Here is a 16,530-nt window from a genome sequence, read left to right on the forward strand (position 1 = left end):
TTATGGAATTTGTTAGTAAGCGAGCCTCTGGCTCGCTTACTAACAACTTTCATGGACGAGTTTAATAAAATTCTTGTATTAAATGACAACGAGTGTCAGATCTTTTTTATCACATGCTTAAAACGGTGTTTTTATTACCAATTTAGTTCCACTTTCTGAACCGATTGTTTGACAGCCAAAGTACTCAGAGTAGAATGTCAACGATGCGCCATATAAATAGTTCCAAATTAAAATGACAAAAGTAACTAGCTGTTATCAAGTTTTAATTCTGGTAAAGCGCTTAAAGTCACAACTATAAAAATGTGTAGTAAAATATCCAACAGCATGAATAACGAACGATTTTAACCCAAAAAACCCAATAAGTACACAATTTGATGACGTCACACTCAGAGTACATGCATTTACGCGGTTTATGTGACCTACATCGGTCTGTCAAGTTTTACTGTGTGCACGGATTTAAAAGTTATTCGCTGTCGCTTTCTACAATGATTTTGCAGCGTTTTCTTAGTGTACATGGAGTTTCACAACATGCAGATGTTTACGGCGAAGCCTTACTCTGTACTGCATATGGATGTTGATGTTGAAAAAGTTCTAGCTAAAGAACTTCAGCGAACACGTTATATATTACCTTTTTGGATGTGTTCGCTGAAGAGAACGCCGTATCCAAACCCTACCAGAATTCGTGACATTTTTATGTCACGCTGTTATTTCACTTGTATGCATTGTACAGACAAAATAGCTGTATCCTTAGGTTAATGAAGTAAAATGTAGTTCACAAACTCATTTTCAAAACCAAAAAACACTTTAAAGATAGTTGATTTAGCTTTTTAATAAAATCTATTACAAGCATTCCTTATCTAGGTCATAGTTGTGTTCAAATTTAATCACGTGACACCAAGATTTTCAGAAAATACCCATGTGACCTAGTGTTTATTTTGCTGTTATTTTTTCTATTTCGAATAATTAATAAATAACTAATAACAAATTTGGAATAAATAAATTGTTTTTACTTATCAAAAGGTATTTACAGCCTTACTGCAATTGGATTCAACTAAATGAACAATGTGAATCCGATGCTATAAATAGAATCCATCGACGTCATCATGGTCATGTGATTGCATTGCATCATCACACTCAATTGATTCTGGTTGACTTTACTATGGGGGTTACGCCATAACTTTAATGCGTTGTAAACATCAAAAAAATAAATATCAACATTAAAGTTATTGAAGCCAGAACTAAAAAAGTTCCACCATGAATGTTTCCAGAGAACATGATATTCTAGCCGCCATGCGATGTGTAAGGAGATGTCTGTGCTGCGGAATTCGTATTTGTGTTTTCGGTAACCGAAAGGTGATTAAACTGGCAAGCAAATGGCATTGATTGCATATTGCTTGTGTTGGTCAAAATGGAAATGTTTGAAATGTTCCTGTGGTGTTTGTCACTAATGTGGCTGTATTTGTTGACTGACTGGATATTTCTGTGACTAAGTCTAATGATCTTCATTATCTGGTTGGCGGAACATTGTTATCAGAAAGTTTTTGTACAAGATGCTTTCTGGCTCTATGATTCGTTAGCCATTTGTCTCCAGGAAGCTACAGCTTCATTATTGAGGTAAGTATTTGTTGGCATTTAAACCATTCTGTTTACAAACAATGCGGAGAGATATCTAGGTTGCGTGTGATTAGTCTAGCCAATAGAAATGTCTGATCTTACACATGTGTAAGATAAAAAAATATTCGTAATGGGTATATTACACGGAAAACAAGGGTAAGCATGTGATAATATTATTTTCTATATACTGCTGATTGCCGGCTAATATATGACGCCTTACGGATGGCTCTGCTTACGTGGAAGGGTTCATGTAGGATCTCTTGGATGGAAAAGCGAACTATATCAGCAGAATGAGTGGTTTGTAACGCTGCATAGCGGCATCGCCGCATAAACGTGTTTTTTTGTTTATGCGGTGATTTCAACGCATAAAAAAAGATTTTTATGGGGCAAAAAGGCACACTTTCGCCGCATAAAAACAATTAAAACACATACTAGTACAATAGTGGTTGATAAAGTTTCATCAAGATCGGTCTAGTTAAACCATTTATACATGCCTTTCCTTCTCTAAAAAATGACAAAGTTATGGTTTCTATCACAAATCACAATCCTTTAACGAATGTCTGCATTTCGCCCAAAACTCGACCAAGCTGCCTAAAAATTCCATTATAGCGAATATCAGCATTTTTATTTTTTGTATTTAGCAATATTGTTTACCATAGAATTATCAAGAAGAAAACGCATGTATATATACCATTTTAGGCTGCTAGGCCGCCAGGTTGCTAACTTCACGCCGCTAGGCCGCTGAAGTGCTCGATCGACATTTAAAAAAAAAAGGTTTATAATTGCTTAAGAGTGATAATTTGGGCATAAACACAGAAAATATATAAAAAAAAATTCGACTTTTTAAAAAAAATGTTGATAATCGCCTCAAAGTGATAGTGTGTGCTTAATACTCAGTTAATATTTCTTTGTTTTATAAGAAAATAGGATATCATTTTAGGCCGCCAGACCGCTAGGCCGCTAACTACATACTTTCAACGTCATTTCAAACTAATAATAGGGTCATCATGGACTTCTTTCTTTCTATGATTGTGTTTTAATGCACTAGTCATTTGAACACTCTAAGGGTTTATTTTCAACTTCCATTGTGGCTCAACTTGCATGCCAACTTTTCCCATATTTTCTTTAAAATGACAGTAATATGCAACGCCCTAATCTGAATCATCACCATAATCAACAACATCATCACAACCACTATCATCATCACCATAATCACAACCACTACCACCATCATCATCCCCACAACCATCATCATAATCATCATCATCATCATCATCATCATCATCATCATCATCACAACCACCACCATCATCTCCACAATCACAACCACCACCATCATCTCCACAATCACAACCACCGCCATCATCATCATCATCATCATCATCATCACAACCACCATCATCATCTCCACAATCACAACCACCACCACCATCTCCACAATCACAACCACCACCATCATCATCATCCCCACCACCATCATTATTACCAACGCCAGCATCATCATAACTATCATAATTATTATCATCATCATCTTGATCATGATCATCATCATCTTCATCATCATCATCATCATCATCATCATCATCATCATCATCAACGTCATCACCATCGTTTTTGTTGAAATATTTTTTAGCTTTATAATACATGGTTAGGTTAATCCTCTTTACGTGGCAAAAAGGCACAGTTGCACCCCATATAAGCAATTTCTGCTTTATGCGTTGAGCGTCGCCGCATAAACGTTTATGCGTTGAAAATCACCTCATAAACGAAAAAAAAACACGTTTATGCAGCGATGCCGCTATGCGGCGTTACAGTGGTTATAAAGTGGACTGTTATGGCAGTTTCTTTCCTCTGAAAGACGTCTCTAAAATGTTCTTACATCCTTCCACGGACTTCACTTTCTGTCTGACCGACAATTCTACGTCGACAATTCACGTTGGGAGAACCTGTTGTCTTCGTCATAGATGACATTATTTACATTTACGCGCACGTTGAACAACTTTCCCGACACATTCCTGGGCCTGTTGAATAAGTCTACTAGTTTTGACGAATTCCACAGGTTTTCATCCCGTCTAAAATGCCACTAGTGGATGCTCTACACTGCTCCCATTCCTGTTTCAGACCGTCGGAGTACTTACAATGGAGCATGTGCGTGACTGTACGAACTCGTTTTATCTACCTTCTTAGTTTACTTTTTACGGAGAGCTTCCCTTTGTAGATTGTCAGCACTCTGGAAGCTATGTTTCGATGACCTTGCCACTATACACGAGTTTCCGGGGCTGTCTCTTAAAGTAAATCCTGTGCCACTGGTTGTCTTCTTCCCGTTCGCATATGCGGCGTTGACGTAGTCAATACCCAAACGCTTGTCCTCTTTCACAGTTGGTTTGGTGGTAAGGGCAAGGTCGTAAAATAATAACTTGCCAGTTTGTTACTTGTTAAGATTGACGTATGCATGCCTGTTATGTAGATTCACCATCGTGTTAGTATTCTGACTCATTTTCTCTGTTAAGTTCAAAATGACTGCGTCCATAATGGTAAGATTACTGTTTCGTTTAATGCTAGGCTCGGAGTAATAATTAAACACAAACTTAAACATGTGTAATTTAGAATTGAATTTGTGAAAATGCAAAACACACTTGCAGAAACTTCGTTGTGTATTTCGGTACATACAACTTTTTCTACAATGTAAAGGATTGATAGGTTTGTATGAAAGGTGAACTGAATCGAACGATTCTAAATTCCGTATAGGGATAGCAGTAACCATCAATAATGCACACGCCGTGTGTACTGCTTTAAGGTAAGCCACCCATCATTAGAATGCGAAGATGTGTTAGTGCATTTTAGATAATAACGGATATTATTATTTCCATGTTTAATTTATATTCATTAACCTTTATACTGTTTGTGCACGGATTATACTGTTTGTGCACGGATTACATTTTTGAACAACATTATAATGAAGTTATTATTATGATATGATTTATTAAAGTGAGGTAATTTAAATAAAATTATTATACTTTTTTCTTGAAAAGAAATATTAAATAACATAAAAATAATATTCTATAAAAAAAGCTCTCGTTGGTATTTTTAGAAATATTCAAACTTTACATATTATTACTTTAAAATGAAACTTTACCAGTGGCATTTTTTTGGTATTAATGATTGGTGTATAACCTTAACTCTAATTACTTTGAATCAACCGCCATTAAAATCTAACATTGTTGATTTTTATCGTGATGCGAAGAGCACTAAATGCGTCCCTGGGTGATCCTAAAATTAAATGGGATTCATTAGTGCATTGCTTTAAAAGCTTGCGTGTAAACAATGTCTAGGTTGATATTATTCATTTTCAGGTTGTTTTTTTCTTTAATATAATTTACCCTGTGACGTTTAAAATTGTTAGGTTTAATTAAAAGTTTATTTATTCGAATTATTGTTCTTTGTATTTAGTTTTCAGTTCGATATCTTCGTATCTCAAAATTGCTGTGTTAATGGGCATGTATCTTAACAATTGCTTGAACAATGTGCAAGATGAACGCTAATGTATTAAATTGTATCATTTCCATGTCTGTGTGTTTAATCATCGAACTGTCGCTCATTTATTACAGAAGAATGTGTATGGAATTAATGTCTATGTCGTTCACTTATTACAGGAGTAAGTGTATGGAATGAATTTATTTATTGATATCTTAAATAATGCTGTAAATGTAAGAGTATTATAGTTAGTAATGAACATGAATCCTTAAATAGCCTTGCTTTGACCTTTCTTTTCATACTTGAACTTATTTCACTCGTCACTTGGAATGGAGGGGAAGACATACATAAATGAAGGCAACATAACGGTAACCATGTTAGTAAATGCTATGATTCTTCATGGATTTTAATTATGGATTACATAGTGCTTTAACCAATTGTATGATTGTGTTACATTTGAATTACAGTAAATTGTTCATGCAATTACTAGAGAAATTTTGATTTTCTTGATCATACAGAATAAGGTTCAAGTATTCCAGTTTATAGTAAAACCCATATCGCTATATGCAGCAGAGATCTGGGGTTTTAAGTTCATTCCAATCATTTGAAGCGCACAAAATCACTATTGCAAACTACATCTTGGTGTAAATAGATCGACCGAAATGATTTAAAGTGCGCTATTGAGTACCATTGTATCATCACTTGCTTTCTCAAATACCGGTGCAAGCTTTTGTGCATTCCGAATCACAGGTTTCATGAAACCTTTTGTACTTATGAATGTTCTATTTATTCAGTGTTGTTATGAACGAATCCGATGGGGGTCGGGGGATGTTGTCTTTGGCTTGCAATCACAATATATTTAGACAGCACGATTGCAAATTTTGTTTATTTTACGTACCTTAAACAAAACAGGTCGAAAAGAAATTGCTAGTGTCGGGGATTTCCAAGTCTTAAAAATATATAGGCATAAACAGTGCCCAATTACGTCTCTTCAGGTCTGCATTAAACTCGACCTTTAAAAGTCATCGAATATATACATATATCGTTCAATGTATTCTCGTCGCTTCCTTACAACCCCGGACCTCTGACTCCTACCTTTGCCCAGAAATGAGGAAAAACCCTGATATGTGCATTAGGCTATTATGCACCAGTCATTTGTAACCACGACCCCCCTTGGTCCGGGGATTAGCGGGGACTTTGACTTTCGGTCCAGCCAACCCCGGGTAAAATCCCCGCCCTGCGGGGACGAACATACGGTAAAATCCCCGCCAAATGCCCTCGCACCCCTGGGACCATAGGTTAGGCCCGATCCCCGCTATATTTTTGCGAAGACAAAACCACCGCATTCACCCGGCACTGCGGGGCCACCTGAAAGGTATAAACACGGCCAATTTCCCCGGCTATCCCCGGTATACCCCCGGACCTGGCGGGGCCGTGGTTACAATTGGTGCATTATCATTTTCCAAACCACAATTTAATAATTCAGAAAGGAAATATCATTTCCAGCAACGAAGCTTATTAACCAGAAATCATAATAGAATCCTAGAAAACACTCCTTGTTGTATCCTTTAATCTAAAATACAGGATTGTCTTTAAAAACAGCACAGCACATTTTCAAAATGTTGATACTTTATATATTGATATCAATATTAATTATTACTGAATGAAAATAGCAGGGTGTAACTTGTAAACATTATTTGTCATCTTCATTATAAGTATAACAAAATCATATTATGTTAATATGTACTTTTTCGACCACCCGTTTCTCCCTTGATCTCTTAACGATATTTCGATAAGGAATGAGGTTATGCCATTCATGGTAAATAGGTCAAACCGTGTCAAGCATGCGTATGGTAAACATAAATTTCTAATCAGGACAAAAGCAAAAATAAAAACAATTTGTTTGAGGTATACAAATTTATATAATATTTGCATCATATTTGATTCTTAAAAATGAAGAAAAAGAAACCAAACTTCCGCGCTTGTGTTCAGACGTTGTTCATTGACCTTGACCCAGGTCCATAACTCAAAGGTCAAGGTCACACGCGACCTCATTGAGACAATGTACAGTGACTTTGACCTGGGTCAATACATCAAAGGTCAAGGTCACATGAGACATTTAAAGGTCATATTACACAATATTTAGGTTACGGATCAAACATTTTGTATTTCCTGTTTACCCACGCTAGGCCAGTGGTAGTGTACAATTTTGGTCAGATTCAACGTACCAGTCAGTTTCAGAAAAAATCAAAATGTTCTTAAAAGCAACGAGGGGAATAAAGCCGTCGTTTGCACAACATTGTCATTCTTGTTTTGGCGTATCGATTAGTTCAACGAAAATGGTTTTGTTATTCGAATCGTGTCAAAGAGTTGGTGATCTAAAAAGGTATTGCTGTTTGAATGAAACAGTTAATCACATAAAGAAGGTATGATGTTTGAATCGGGTCAAAGAGCTTGTCACCTAAAGATAATATGGCTGTTTGAATCGTCTCAAACAGATGGCAATTTTAAGATGTTATTGGTGTTTAAATCATATCAAACATTCGGTTTCCTAAAGCAGGTAGTGATGTTTCAGTAGTGTCAAAGAGTTGGTCACCTAAGGATGGTAATGCTGTTTTAAACAGTCGGTCTCTTTGATAAGGTTTTGATGTTAGAATCGTGTCGAAGAGTTTGAAATGGGATTGATGTTTGAATCGTGTCGAAGATTTGGTCTACTAAAGATAGTATTGATGCTGGAATCGCTTCAAACAGTTAGTCACATAAAGATGGTATTGATGCTGAAATCGCTTCAAACAGTTAGTCACCTAAATATGGTATTGTTGTTGGAATCATTTCAAAGAGTTGGTCATCTAAAGATGGTATTGATGTTGGAATTGCTTCAAAGAGTTGGTCACCTAAAGATGGTATTGATGTTGAAATCGTTTCAAATAGTTGGTCACCTAAAGATGATATTGATGTTGGAATAGTTTCAGAGCGATTGTCACCTAAAGATGGTAGTTATGTTGTAATCGCTTCAAACAGTTAGTCACCTTAAGACGGTATTGTTGTTGGAATCGTTTCAAAGAGTTGGTCACCTAAAGATGCTATTGATGTTGGAATCGTGTCAAAGAGATTGTCACCTGAAGATGGTTTTGACGTTGTAATCGATTCAACGAGTTGGTCAACTAAAGATGGTATTGATGTTGGAATCGGGTCAAACAGTTGGTCATATAAAGATGGTATTGATGTTTGAATCGCTTCAAATAGTTTGTCACCTAAAGATGGTATTGATGTTGGAATCGTTCCAAATAGTTGGTCACCTAAAGATGGTATTGATGTTGGAATCGTTTCAGAGAAATTGTCACCTAAAGATGGTATCGATGTTGGAATCGTTCCAAATAGTTGGTCAACTAAATATGGTATTGATGTTGGAATCGCTTGAAAGAGTTGGTCACTTAAAGATGGTATAGATGTTGGAATCATTTCAAAGAGTTGGTCACCTAAAGATGGTATTGATGTTGGAATCATTCCAAAGAGTTGGTCAACTAAAGATGGTATTGTTGTTGTAATCGTATCAAAGAGTTGATCACCTAAAGATGGTATTGATGTTGGAATCGTTTCAGAGAGATTGTCACCTAAAGATGGTATTGATGTTGGAATCGTTCCAAATAGTTGGTCAACTTAAGATGGTATTGATGTTGGAATCGTTTCAAAGAGTTTGTCAACTAAAGATGGTATTGATGCTGTAATCGCTTCAAATAGTTGGTCACCTAAAGATGATATTGATGTTGGAATCGTTCCAAATAGTTGGTCAACTAAAGATGATAATGATGTTGGAATCGTTCCAAATAGTTGGTCAACTAAAGATGGTATTGATGTTGGAATCGTTTCAAAGAGTTGGTCTACTAAAGATGGTATTGTTGTTGGGATCGTGTCAAATAGTTGTTCAACTAAAGATGGTATTGATGTTGGAATCTTTCCAAATAGTTGGTCAACTAAAGATGGTATTGATGTTGGAATCGCTTCAAAGAGTTGGTCACCTAAAGATGGTATTGATGTTGGAATCGTTTCAAGGAGTTGGTCAACTAAAGATAATATTGATGTTGGTATCGTTTCAAAGAGTTGGTCAACTAAAGATGGTATTGTTGTTGGGATCGTGTCAAATAGTTAGTCAACTAAAGATGGTATTGATGTTGGAATCGTTCCAAATAGTTGGTCAACTAAAGATGGTATTGATGTTGGAATCGTTCCAAATAGTTGGTCAACTAAAGATGGTATTGATGTTGGGATCGTGTCAATTAGTTGGTCAACTAAAGATGGTATTGATGTTGGAATCGCTTCAAAGAGTTGATCACCTAAGAAAGGTATTGTTGTTGGGATCGCTTCAAAGAGTTGGTCACCTAAGAAAGGTATTGTTATTGGGATCGTGTTTAAGAGTTTGTCACCTAAGAAAGGTATTGTTGTTGGGATCGTGTTTAAGAGTTGGTCACCTAAGAAGGGTATTGTTGTTGGGATCGTGTTTAAGAGTTGGTCACCTAAAGAAGGTATTGTTGTTGGGATCGTGTTTGAGAGTTGGTCACCTAAGAAGGTATTGTTGTTGGGATCGTGTTTAAGAGTTGGTCACCTAAGAAGGTATTGTTGTTGGGATCGTGTTTAAGAGTTGGTCACCTAAGAAAGGTATTGTTGTTTGGATCGTGTTTAAGAGTTGGTCACCTAAGAAGGTATTGTTGTTTGGATCCTGTTTAAGGGTTGGTCACCTAAGAAGGTATTGTTGTTGGGATCGTGTTTAAGAGTTGGTCACCTAAGAAGGTATTGTTGTTGGGATCGTGTTTAAGAGTTGGTCACCTAAGAAGGTATTGTTGTTGGGATCGTGTTTAAGAGTTTGTCACCTAAGAAGGTATTGTTGTTGGGATCGTGTTTAAGAGTTGGTCACCTAAGAAAGGTATTGTTGTTTGGATCGTGTTTAAGAGTTGGTCACCTAAAGAAGGTATTGTTGTTTTGATCGTGTTTAAGAGTTGGTCACCTAAGAAGGTATTGTTGTTTGGATCGTGTTTAAGAGTTGGTCACCTAAGAAGGTATTGTTGTTTTGATCGTGTCAAAGAGTTGGTCACCTAAGAAGGTATTGTTGTTGGAATCGTGTTAAAGAGTTGGTCAGCTGAAGAAGTTATCTGTTTTAATCTAGTTTTGTGCTTTGGCTTGCCAAATCCTTTTTATGAGGCTATCCGTTCAAGCCCATACTCTAGCAAGGCGATTCCATTTTTTATATTAATGTTTTAAGAATATAATTATAACTGGTTGAACCTGACAGCAAAAAGTCGCTGAAAAAAGAAATCAATTTACATACCACAATAAAGATAAAAACAATAATGATATAGTTTCGCTTCAATATTTATAAATTCCGATAAACGAATCGAAAACATATTTTAATATCGCAGCTGTTTGAAAGTTAATGCGATACAAGGGTTAGTTCGGTAATAACTTGAGTTTAACCTCATAAATTCATATTCAATATTAAATTGATGTATTTTGTAATGTATTAACATGAAACTCCGAACAACTCGATAGTTTATGTTGGTTTATGCGCACGTTTTTTTTAATATATTCATTTACAGATAAGTTGTGTAACTTCTTAACGTGAATTGAAAGCTGCAGTATTACCTTGTGAATATTTGAATAGCTTGTAACATTGGCGAAAATTACAAATGAATGCAACATGCCTCAAATGTAGTTGCCGCACGCAAAGTATCATAAAAGTTTAATGACAGTGACTGAGAACAGCAATTAGGAATCTCTCGTATTGATTGTTTTATATGAAGTGTCTAACAAACACTGGGAGCAAAAATCGCAATGCATGCAATTTTGGAGTCATTGGAAATTCTAACGAAGATTAACATCTTCATATATTCAAAAGCTACCAATTAACTTTGTTTTATTTTTCAATTTGATAGGAAATGGTTTGTGTTCATACTAAAGCCTCTGCATTAAAGTCATTTCAGCATATATAAGACGAGTTACTCAAACAATGGAAATTGTCATTTAAACATATACGGATATTATAGAGGTAGCGAAATAAGACAAGTACGTGCACTTGTAAGAGCAGATACACGTATATGTCTTCCCCTATGTATAGGTAGCACTTAGTATGTATATTAAAGAATAACATGAAACTTGATTAGTGTTCCCAATCCCAGCCTATAAAATAGCTATGTAATTGTGCACTAACCCTCTGTCTATCACCATTTCATGCATCTTTGTTCCGATACCCTGCCTATACAATATCCATGTAATTAAGCTCCCATCCTGAAAAATCTCTAAGTGACTGTGTTTCTCGAAGCAAAGAAATCACAAATGTAACTGTGCTCCAAGATCTTCGTTATAAAAACTATGTGCTCCCACTTCCTTCTTTAAACAGTCTTCGTAAATGTACGCGAAATCCCAGCCTATTAACACTCAATGTAACTGTGCTCCCACTGCCTGCATATAAACACTCTATGAAACTGTGCTCCCACTTCCTGCCTAAAAACACTCTATGTAACTGTGCTCCCACTCCCTTCCTATAAACACTTCATGTAACTGTGCTCCCTCTCCTTGCCTATAAAACTCCATTTAACTGTGCTCCCTCTCCCTGCCTATACACACTTCATGTAACTGTGCTCCCACTCCCTGCCTAGAAACACATGTACCTGTGCTCCCTCTCCCTGCCTATAAACACTCCATGTAACTGTGCTCCCTCTCCCTGCCTATAAACACTCCATGTAACTGTGCTCCCTCTCCCTGCCTATAAACACTCCATGTAACTGTGCTCCCACTCCCTGCCTATAAACACTCCATGTAACTGTGCTCCCTCTCCCTGCCTATAAACACTCCATGTAACTGTGCTCCCACTCCTTGCCTATAAACACTCCATGTAACTGTGCTCCCTCTCCCTGCCTATAAACACTCCATGTAACTGTGCTCCCACTCCTTGCCTATAAACACTCCATGTACCTGTGCTCCCTCTCCCTGCCTATAAACACTCCATGTAACTGTGCTCCCACTCCCTGCCTATAAACACTCGATGTAACTGTGCTCCCACTCCCTGCCTTTAAACACTCCATCAAACTGTGCTCCCACTTCCTGCCTATTAACACTCCATGTAACTGTGCTCAACTCCCTGCCTATAAAGACTCCATGTAACTTTGCTCCCTCTCCTTGCCTATAAACACTCAATGTAACTGTGCTCCCACTCCCTGCCTTTAAACACTCCATGAAAACTGTGCTCCCACTTCCTGCCTATTAACACTCCATGTAACTGTGCTCAACTCCCTGCCTATAAAGACTCCATGTAACTTTGCTCCCTCTCCCTGCCTATAAACACTCCATGTAACTGTGCTCCCACTTCCTGCCTTTAAACACTCCATGAAACTGTGCTCCCACTTCCTGCCTATTAACACTCCATGTAACTGTGCTCAACTCCCTGCCTATAAAGACTCCATGTAACTTTGCTCCCTCTCCTTGCCTATAAACACTCAATGTAACTGTGCTCCCACTCCCTGCCTATAAGCACTCCATCTAACTGTGCTCCCTCTCCTTGCCTATAAACACTCCATGTAACTGTGCTCCCACTCCCTGCCTGTAAACACTCCATATACCTGTGCTCCCTCTCCCTGCCTATAAACACTCCATGTAACTGTGCTCCCACTCCCTGCCTATAAACACTCCATGTAACTGTGCTTTCACTCCCTGCCTATAAACACTCGATGTAAATGTGCTCCCACTCCCTACCTATAAAACCCGATGTAAATGTGCTCCCTCTTCCTGCTTTTTAACACTCCATGTAACTGTGCTCCCTCTCCTTGCCTATAAAACTCCATTTAACTGTGCTCCCTCTCCCTGCGTATACACACTCCATGTAACTGTGCTCCCACTCCCTGCCTATAAATACATGTACCTGTGCTCCCTCTCCCTGCTCAAACTCCCTGCCTATAAACACTCCATGTAACTGTGCTCCCACTTCCTGCCTATTAACACTCCTTGTAACTGAGCTCAACTCCCTGCCTATAAAGACTCCATGTAACTTTGCTTCCACTTCCTGCCTATAAACACCCCTGTAACTATGCTCCCTCTCCTTGCCTATAAAACTCCATGAAACTGTGCTCCCTCTCCCTCTATAAACACTCCATGTAACTGTGCTCCCACTCCCTGCCTATAACACTCCATGTAACTGTGATTCCACTCCCGGCCTATAAAACTCGATGTAACTGTGCTCCCACCCCCAGCCTATAAACACTCGATGTAACTGTGCTCCTACTTCTTGCTTATAAACACTCCATGTAACTGTGCTACCTCTCCCTGCATATAAAACTCGATGTAACTGTGCTCTCTCTCCCCGCCTATAAACACTCAATGTAACTGTGCTCCCACTCCCTGCCTATTAACACTCCATGTAACTGTGCTCAACTCCCTGCCTATAAAGACTCCATGTAACTGTGCTTTCACTCCTTGCCTATAAACACTCCATGTAAGTGTACTTCCACTCCCTGCCTATAAACACTCCATGTTACTGTGCTCCCACTTCCTGCCTATAAACACTCCATGTAACTGTGCTCCCACTCCCTGCCTATAAACATTCCATGTAACTGTGCTCCCACTCCCTGCCTATAAACACTCCATGTAACTGTGCTCCCACTCCCTGCCAATAAACACTCCATGTAACTGTGCTCCCACTCCCTGCCTATAAACACTCCATGTAACTGTGCTCCCACTTCCTGCCTATAAACACTCCATGAAACTGTGCTCCCACTCCCTGCTTATAAACACCCCTGTAACTATGCTCCCTCTCCTTGCCTATAAACCTCCATGTAACTGTGCTCCCTCTCCTTGCCTTTAAAACTCGATGTAACTGTGCTCCCACTCCTTGCCTATAAACACTCGATGTAACTGTGCTCCCATTCCCTGCCTATACAATATCCATGTAACTGTGCTCCCACTCCCTGCCTATAAACACTCCATGTAACTGTGCTCCAACTCCCTGCCTATAAACACTCCATGTAACTGTCCTTCCACTCCCTGCCTATGAACACTCGATGTAACTGTGCTCCAACTCCCTGCCTATAAACACTTCATGTAACTGTGCTCCCTCTCCTTGCCTATAAAACTCCATGTAACTGTGCTCCCTCTCCTTGCCTATAAAACTCCATGTAACTGCGCTCCCGCTTCCTGTCTATAAACACTCCATGTAACTGTGCTCCCACTCCCTACATACAAACATGAAACTCGATGTTACTGTGCTCCCTTTCCTTGCCTATGAACACTCCATGTAACTGTGCTCAACTCCCTGCCTATAAACACTCCATGTAATTGTGCTCCCACTTCCTGCTTATACACACTCCATGTAACTGTGCTCCCACTTCCTGCCTGTGAACACTCCATGTAACTGTGCTCCAACTCCCTACCTATAAAACCAGATGTAAATGTGTTCCCTCTTCCGGCTTTTTAACACTCCATGTAACTGTGCTCACACTCCTTGCCTATAAACACTCCATGTAACTTTGCTCCCTCTCCTTGCCTAAACAACTCCATATAAACAGTGCTCCCACCCCCTGCCTTTTAACACTCCATGTAATTGTGCTCCCACTTCCTGCCTATAAACACTCCATGTAACTGCGCTACCGTTTCCAGTCTATAAACACTCCATGTAACTGTGCTCCCACTCCTTTTCTATAAACACTCCATGTAACTGTGCTCCCTCTCGTTGCCTATAAAACTCGATGTAACTGTGCTCCCACTCCTTGCCTATAGACACTCCATGTAACTGTGCTCCCACTCCCTGCCTATAAAGACTCCATGTAACTGTGCTCCCTCTCCTTGCCTATAAACACTCCATGTAACTGTGCTCCCACTCCTTGCCTATAAACACTCCATGTAACTGTGCTCCAACTCCCTGCCTATAACACTCCATGTAACTGTGCTTCCACTCCCTGCCTATAAAACTCGATGTAACTGTGCTCCCACTCCCTGCCTATAAACACTCCATGTAACTGTGCTTCCTCTCCCTGCCTATAAAACTCCATTTAACAGTGCTCCATCTCCTTGCCTATAAAACTCCATGTAACTGTACTCCCACTCCCTGCCTATAAACGCTCCATGTAACTGTGCTCCCTCTCCTTGCCTATAAACACTCCATGTAACTGTGCTCCCTCTCCTTGCCTATAAAACTCCATGTAACAGTGCTCCCAACCCTGCCTATTAACACTCCATGTTATTGAGCTCCCACTTCCTGCCTATAAACACTCCATGTAACTGCGCTCCCGTTTTATCTTTATAAATACTCCATGTAACTGCGCTCCCGTTTCCTCTCTATAAACACTCCATGTAACTGTGCCCCCTCTCCTTGCCTATAAACACTCCATGTAACTGTGCTCCCTCTCCTTGCCTTTGAAACTCCATTTAACTGTGCTCCCACTCCCTGTCTATGAACACTCCATGTAACTGTGCCCCCACTCCTTGCCTATAAACACTTCATGTAACTGTGCTCCCTCTCCTTGCCTACAAAACTTGATATAACTGTGCTCACACTCCCTGCCTATAAACACTCGATGTAACAGTGCTCCCATTCCCTGCCTATAAACATTCCATGTAACTGTGCTCCCACTCCCTGCCTATAAACACTCCATGTAACTGTGCTCCCACTCCCTGCCTGTAAACGCTCCATGTAACTGTGCTTCCACTCCCTGCCTATAAACTCTCGATGTAACTGTGCTCCAACTCCCTGCCTATAAACACTTCATGTAACTGTGCTCCCTCTCCTTGCCTATAAAACTCCATTTAACTGTGCTCCCTCTACTTGCCTATAAAACTCGATGTAACTGTGCTCCCACTCCCTGCCTATAGCGACTCCATGTAACTGTGCTCCCTCTCCTTGCCTATAAAACTCCATGTAACTGCGCTCCCGCTTCCTGTCTATAAACACTTCATGTAACTGTGCTCCCACTCCGTACACACAAACATAAAACTCGATGTTACTGTGCTCCCTTTCCTTGCATATGAACACTCCATGTAACTGAGCTCAACTCCCTGCCTATAAACACTCCATGTAATTGTGCTCCCACTTCCTGCCTATACACACTCCATGTAACTGTGCTCCCACTTCCTGCCTGTAAACACTCCATGTAACTGTGCTCAAACTCCCTACCTATAAAACCAGATGTAAATGTGTTCCCTCTTCCGGCTTTTTAACACCCCATGTAACTGTGCTCCCACTCCCTGCCTATAAACACTCCATGTACCTTTGCTCCCTCTCCTTGCATAAACAACTCCATGTAACAGTGCTCCCACCCCCTGCCTATTAACACTTCATGTAATTGTGCTCCCACTTCCTGCCTATAAACACTCCATGTAACTGCGCTACCGTTTCCAGTCTATAAACACTCCATGTAACTGTGCTCCCACTCCTTTTCTATAAACACTCCATGTAACTGTGCT

The 16,530-nt window shown here is 39.3% G+C and overlaps 1 protein-coding gene and 1 long non-coding RNA gene across 2 annotated transcripts in view; one reads left to right on the forward strand and one right to left on the reverse strand.

Annotated features, from left to right (window-relative positions):
- Window positions 1–16,530, reverse strand: part of LOC128203705 (uncharacterized) — a 291,364-nt gene that overhangs the window by 223,504 nt on the left and 51,330 nt on the right. The window lies entirely within an intron of this gene.
- LOC128203701 (cationic amino acid transporter 2-like) overlaps window positions 1–16,530 on the forward strand; it is a 107,997-nt gene that overhangs the window by 12,521 nt on the left and 78,946 nt on the right. The window lies entirely within an intron of this gene.

The sequence above is a fragment of the Mya arenaria genome, chromosome 9 (genome assembly GCF_026914265.1).
Source record: "Mya arenaria isolate MELC-2E11 chromosome 9, ASM2691426v1".
Taxonomy (NCBI): domain Eukaryota; kingdom Metazoa; phylum Mollusca; class Bivalvia; order Myida; family Myidae; genus Mya; species Mya arenaria.